General features: G+C 45.0%; 1 protein-coding gene across 1 annotated transcript in view; it reads right to left on the bottom strand.

Moving 5' to 3' along the window:
- Positions 1-727, bottom strand: part of tfpia (tissue factor pathway inhibitor a) — an 83,760-nt gene extending 83,033 nt beyond the window's left edge. The window contains exon 1 of the mRNA XM_079518595.1: positions 632-727. The gene's annotated coding sequence lies outside the window, so the exon portion shown is untranslated. The remainder of the gene's footprint in view (positions 1-631) is intronic.
- Between the last annotated feature and the right edge of the window lie 5,507 nt (positions 728-6,234).

The raw sequence follows: 6,234 nt of genomic DNA on the forward strand, positions 1-6,234 counted from the left end.
GTAAATTCATGCTGGGTGAGCATAACTGCCTAACCAGAAGTACTGGAAGTACCACCCAAGAACGTTATGTTTTTGCTTATAGAGCTGTTTCCTGATCTCTTGTGCATGAAATCCGCATTGTGATTGATGGGTTCTCCTCTGGGAACCAGGCTATATTGCAAATTGAACATCAGAGTAACCCCAGTCCAAGCACCTCTTAATTAATTATTTGTATTTTCCGGCAGCTTAAATGCTATACATACAACCATGTTAACTTGCTGCTCGGGGCAGCTTAAATGCTATACATAGGCCTACAACCATGTTAATTTGCTGCTCTGAGGGCAGCTTTTGAATGCTCTCAGAGCAGCTGAACCTTGACTGCAGAATGTGCCTTAATAACTTGCTAGCCAAGTTTGAAAATGATTTTAAAACGCTGAAATTCATGCAAGAAAAGTTCCACATTTAAGATGAACAGCTAGAGTCAAAATAGCAGACTATATGGTAACGTTTGATAGCTACAGTAGCTAACATTATCTAAATGAAATTAGCACCTTGCTAAGTTAGTTAGCTAGCAAACCTTAGCTTAATGAAAGTAGCACTTGCTAAATGTAGTTCTAGCAAAGGTTAACATATAAATGTTTAAAAGTTGTACCTTATGAGAGCAGTAGTTGCATGCAGGAATTGGTGCAAATTCAGCAGGAGCAGAGAAGAATTCTGTAGGAGCAGAGAGCAGGTTTGGAAGCTGGAGCAGAGTGATGCAATATGGCTGCCAGACCAAAATTCAAAATTCCATTGAACATGCATCCCACTCTTAGCCCCGCCCCCTCCCACTATTAGCCCCACCCCCCACTCTTGCTGATTGGACGGGCGTGAGGGCCAATGAAATTGAATGCTGGCCTCGGAACACATAGGCATATACATTAAGTCAAATCTGCTAGAGGGTCGCACAGTCCCGCCCTCTTTTAGAACAACGAGGGCACCAGAAGACCTTTAAAAACTCTAAAAAAAAGTGTTATACCCTTCCCTTTTTGAGTGGTGCTAGCCACTCCTATAGACAGCTATGTGTGTCCCTCCCCATGTATATGTGTCCCTCCCCATGTATGCGTGTCCCTGTGTCTGAGCACGGACAGCTGAAACTTCTCAGCAATACCACTGGATGGCACTGTCTCGCACGCACGCACGCACGCATGCACACACACACACACACACACACACACACACACAGAGGTCAGGGGGCTTGTACAGTACAGTACAGTACAGTACAGTACAGTACAGTACAGTACAGTACAGTACAGTACAGTACAGTACAGTACAGTACAGTACAGTACAGTACAGTACTACAGCAAGACTAGAGTACAGCACCACTCACTTCAGACTGGTCTGATGTTTTCTTCTGTATAATTTTCAGTTCGGCCCAAAACGTTTTGTTTATTGTCATATGTCAGTTGCCGAGTTGGCTTTGTCCGAGGCTTAAAGGTCTTTAAATAAATACTTTCTGAAACGTCTATGGACAAGTGAATAGTAAATGCTCTTCTGGTGAACTCGCAGAGGGCGGGACTGCGATGCTCAATAGCCAGTGGTGGAAGACGTACTCACATGTTTTACTTAAGTAAAAGTATCAGTACTGCAATGTAGAAGTTTCAAAATGTACTTGAATAAAAGTACAAAAGTATTGGTTTCAAAATGTAGGCTACCTAAAATAGAAAGTACTCAATGCGCATTGTGAGCCAGTTTAGATCGTCTATTTTCAAATGGCCCAAATGTATATGGCTGAACTGGTTAATGAATGTTTTGTAGTACTAGTAATAATCAAAAACTACAAAGTAACTAGTAGCAACTAACGTTTTCAAATAAATGTAGTGGAGTAAAGGTACAATATTTCAATCCGAGATGTAGTGGAGTAAAGTCAAAGTATTGGAAATTGGAAATACTCAAATAAAGTACAAATACCTCAAAATAGTCTGGAATAAAGCGAGCACAATAAATATGACATTAGTCGGCCTAGTAGTTTGTGAAATTATCTGCAGAAAAACACACAAACACGCATGCACGCAAACTCTCTCTCTCACACACACACACGCACACACACACGCGTGCACTCACTCACTCTCACTCACACACTCTCTCACTCACACACTCTCTCTCTCTCTCTCTCTCTCTCTCTCTCTCACGGCACTCTCATTTGTGGTGAAAAAAGATACTGAAAAGGGAAAAGACAACTTTTAAAGTCAGGTCAGGTAATGGCCAACCAGCCAGCAGGATGGTATTAATGGCTGCATGTAAATTATATCAGATATTTATGTTCATGACAGAAATACCGCTTTGAAAATGGAAAGATGCCAAGGCAATTATTTTCACAGAGCATATTATTTATTGCCTGAAAAAGCCCCCCACAGAAATAATCAGACATGCAAACAAACTAGCACTCACTCACTCACTCACTCACTCACTCACTCACTCACTCACTCACTCGCTCACTCGCTCACTCACTCACTCACTCACTCACTCACTCACTCACATCTGCTCATTACAGAAATAATCAGACATGCAAACAAAATGATACGTAGCTTGCAGAGTTAGTTCAGTCAGCTATACTCGAGGGGCTCATTCAGCGATATGCAAGACCCACATGTCATTCGCTGACCAATTGGGCGGGGTATTTAAGCTCACCTAAGGCCTCACTCACACGGTCGCTGCAGATTTCTCTGTGCTTGCTGTATACAAAGGGTGTGACACAGCTTGCCCCAATGCATTTCCAATGGGAGTCACATGGTCTGACACAACACTTGTGTTGTATGAGGGGGATGGGCGCAGTCGTCAAACCATGTGACTTCCATTGGAAATGCATTGAGGCGGCCATGACACTCACAGCATTCATACAGCAAGCATGCAGCAATGCATTAAAGGTCTGAGTGAGGCCTAAGACTGGATTCTTCCTGCGTTCCTTCCTCTGCATATGTGTTCCTGTTGTTGTTATGCACTGTTTGCTCCCACCGCCACCCCAGCACCACCGGTGGGCTCTGCTATTCCTGTTCCCCACGGGGAACCCACCCGGGGGTTAATGTATATGCCATGGCTGAGGGAAGTAGGGGTGTTGGGGGGGCTGGAGCACCCCCTCCCCCCAGGCACAGCCCCCCCCCTCGGACAGGAGGGGGAAAATAATAATAATTTGAATCAGAACAGATTTCTGTTACTACGCCTAATAAATATGCTTTATCACAGTATTTTGCTCATGCGTGTGGAGAGGGAAAGTTTAAGCCACCTTTCTGCGTGAAAATGCGCGAAAATGCGCGTGCACGAGGTGCGTGCAGATACATGCGGCGTGCGCTAACGTGCACGCTGCGTGCGTGCTGAACATTCAGCACCTCCTACTGTAAATATCTTCCCACGGCTATCTATCTCCCTGCTCCTAATGGTTAATGATGGTTGTATAATTGTGCCGAGCAGGGAGTCAAATGTAGCAGAGCCGAACACCAAGATAAAATATTATATGCACAGTTGCACACATTCTATAATAATGAATATTTGTTCATTCTATTCGTGAGTTATCTGACTGAACAAGCACTCACTCACTCAGTCAGTCACTCCTCATTCACTCCTCATTCCTGCTCATTAAATGTTGTGCTTTCGACTTCGGGGGGGGGTTTGGGGGGGGGGGAAGGAAGTGGAAAGGAATGCACTTTGTGGGAAATATTACAATTATTTCAATCTATGGTATGGCAGGGCCTTGCATGTTTCTATACAGTATATTTGGCACTGGCAGGCAGCACATCCTAAAATGGTTCCTTTGCCATCTCCTCTGGCTGTCAGGACAGACCTGCTCCACGCACTTCCAATATACGCTCATGGGAGAACCTCCAGGAGCGGAGCTTTGGAAGCAGTCATGTATCAGCCAGGCACTGGAGTGATGCGTAGTGCAGTGACTCAATTAAGAGAAGTCTGACGGTGAACTTTCAGCTGAGGGATCATTTTCTACTGCGCTCGCTTTTTAATCGGCACCATGCAGTGCCAATGCTGTGTGCGTGCGTGCGTGCGTGCGTGCGTGTGTGTGTTGGTGGGGGGGGGGGGGGGGGGGGGTCGTTACTCAAAAAACCTGAGGGAAGTGTCAGGGGCGGTAATGAGATTCTCAGCATTCTGTTTCTCATACACCATTAAATAACATGGAGTGCGGATGGGAATGAGGTGTGTGTGTGTGTGTGTGTGTGTGTGTGTGTGTGTGTGTGTGTGTGTGTGTGTGTGTGTGTGTGTGTGTGTGTGTGTGTGTGCGTGCGTGTATGCGTGTGTGCGCGTGCGTGTGTGCGTGCTCACGGCATCGTGCACACGACACAGGTTCCTCAAAAATAACATAGCCTACTGTTGGTCACATTTTGGACAATTTCACACAAGTTGATAATTTATATCAGGACAGCAGGCATGCCACAGGAGTAAAATGTTCTGACCAAGAACGGTGCGACTGGGGTTTGAATCCAGCATGACCCATGCATGCACTCCAACTAACACATTATAGGGTGTGTTTGCAGGTGGGAAGCTGGCAAGGGACGGCGTTCTCCGTCGTTGAACTACAGTAGTGATCCCTACAGTGGAGCCGAACTGGGAGGGATAGCGTCTCCCTCAGCATGCGCATATCTCTTACTGGTGAAACTCCTCACTGTCATGGTGAAAAGCAATGGCTGGCAACTGTGTATGGAAGGAGATGCGTTTGTCTACATCCTCTGCAGAACAACCAGTATGGGTTAGCAGTGACAGTGTAGGGGCTGCATAGAGCATAGGGTTAGAGAGCCCGCCTATAGGAAGCAGGAGCCCCAGGTTGTCCCAGGTTGTATTCCAGGCCTGGCTGCAATGTGCCAGCAATATGACTGGTTCAAGTGTCCTTGAGAAAGACCCCTAACTGATCCGCGGGCATGCAGCAATCAGCTGGGTAGAGCTAAACCCGAAGACAGCTGTGCGTAAAACGGCTCTGAATTAGTCATGGGTGTGTTTTGGGCGTCACCTCCATTAACCCAATCAGCGTGGAAGGTGCCATTCCCTTTAAAAGTCAGCGTTATGTGCAAAGCTGTTATGGCCTCGGGAGGAGGAACAGCGGTCATAGCCTTAGAAGTGCTTTAGACCAGGGAGTGTGGGGTCCCGATGCACTGTGCGCATGAAAACCCCCTTTTTTCCTTTTCTTTTTTCCACACAATGTGTGTATATAACAATACTCACACAGAGCATGTGTCCCATTTACGTTGCTGTGCACACAGACACCATTGTGCAAAGCGATAAACATGACATGACTTTCTCACATTATATAACATTATTGGCTTCTTTTAAACACTGCCTATCAATGATTAATGTAACACTTGAATAATAAAATGGTGATTCTGGTAAAATTATTATCAGACATTGTTGAGAATTAAGAGTTTGGAAGCATCCCGACAAAGGAAGAGATTGCATAAGTACACACACTCTTTATTTGTTTCTATGGAAAAACAACAAAATTATTTAGGAATAAGCCGTTTGTCATCTATGGTGCGCGAGTCAGAGATCGGATGGGTGAGAGAAAACTGCAGCGTTTTTCAATGGTGATATTGCGCGAAAACTGTGTTAAGAGTGAGTACGGATGAGGACCCAAATGCAGGCGACAGCAGGCAGAGCAATACACTTAGAAGGATTTATTAAATAAACTGAGGTTCTTCCATAAACAGGGCAAAGAAGGCAGGAAACATCACAGAAACCATACAGGAACTCACACAACAGGGAACTACGAACCAACAAGAACGCAATGCAAACACAGGACTTAAATACACACAGGATAACAGGGCACAGGTGGAACTAAAATACAATAGGCTGGGGGGGACTAAAAGGACACAGGTGGAAACACTGACAAATACAAGGTAGGTTAGACAAGGTAACTAACAGTAACTAGGAAGACAGGAAACACTAGGAACAATACTACAAAATAAGATACACAAAACTAAGGCAACAACAGAGTAACAGAAAACCAAAACCAAAGAACAGTCAGGAATACATGAGCAAATACATACAAATGACAGAAATAAGTCCAAAATCAAAATAAGGACAGTCAAACTGTCCTGATATGGAGCATCGGCCACTGAGCTGCGACGTAGCCCGAACGAATCAAATTAACTAGTATAGTCCCAGACAATCCACTGCAACATGCCTTTTGGTAACCAATGGTGTGTCACCACCTTGCTCAAATAGAGACTCTGCGAGCGAATATTAGTCTACTTGCCAGAATGTGAACCCGGACTGTAA

The sequence above is a fragment of the Electrona antarctica genome, assembly GCF_951216825.1.
Source record: "Electrona antarctica genome assembly, chromosome: 13".
Lineage (NCBI taxonomy): Eukaryota > Metazoa > Chordata > Actinopteri > Myctophiformes > Myctophidae > Electrona > Electrona antarctica.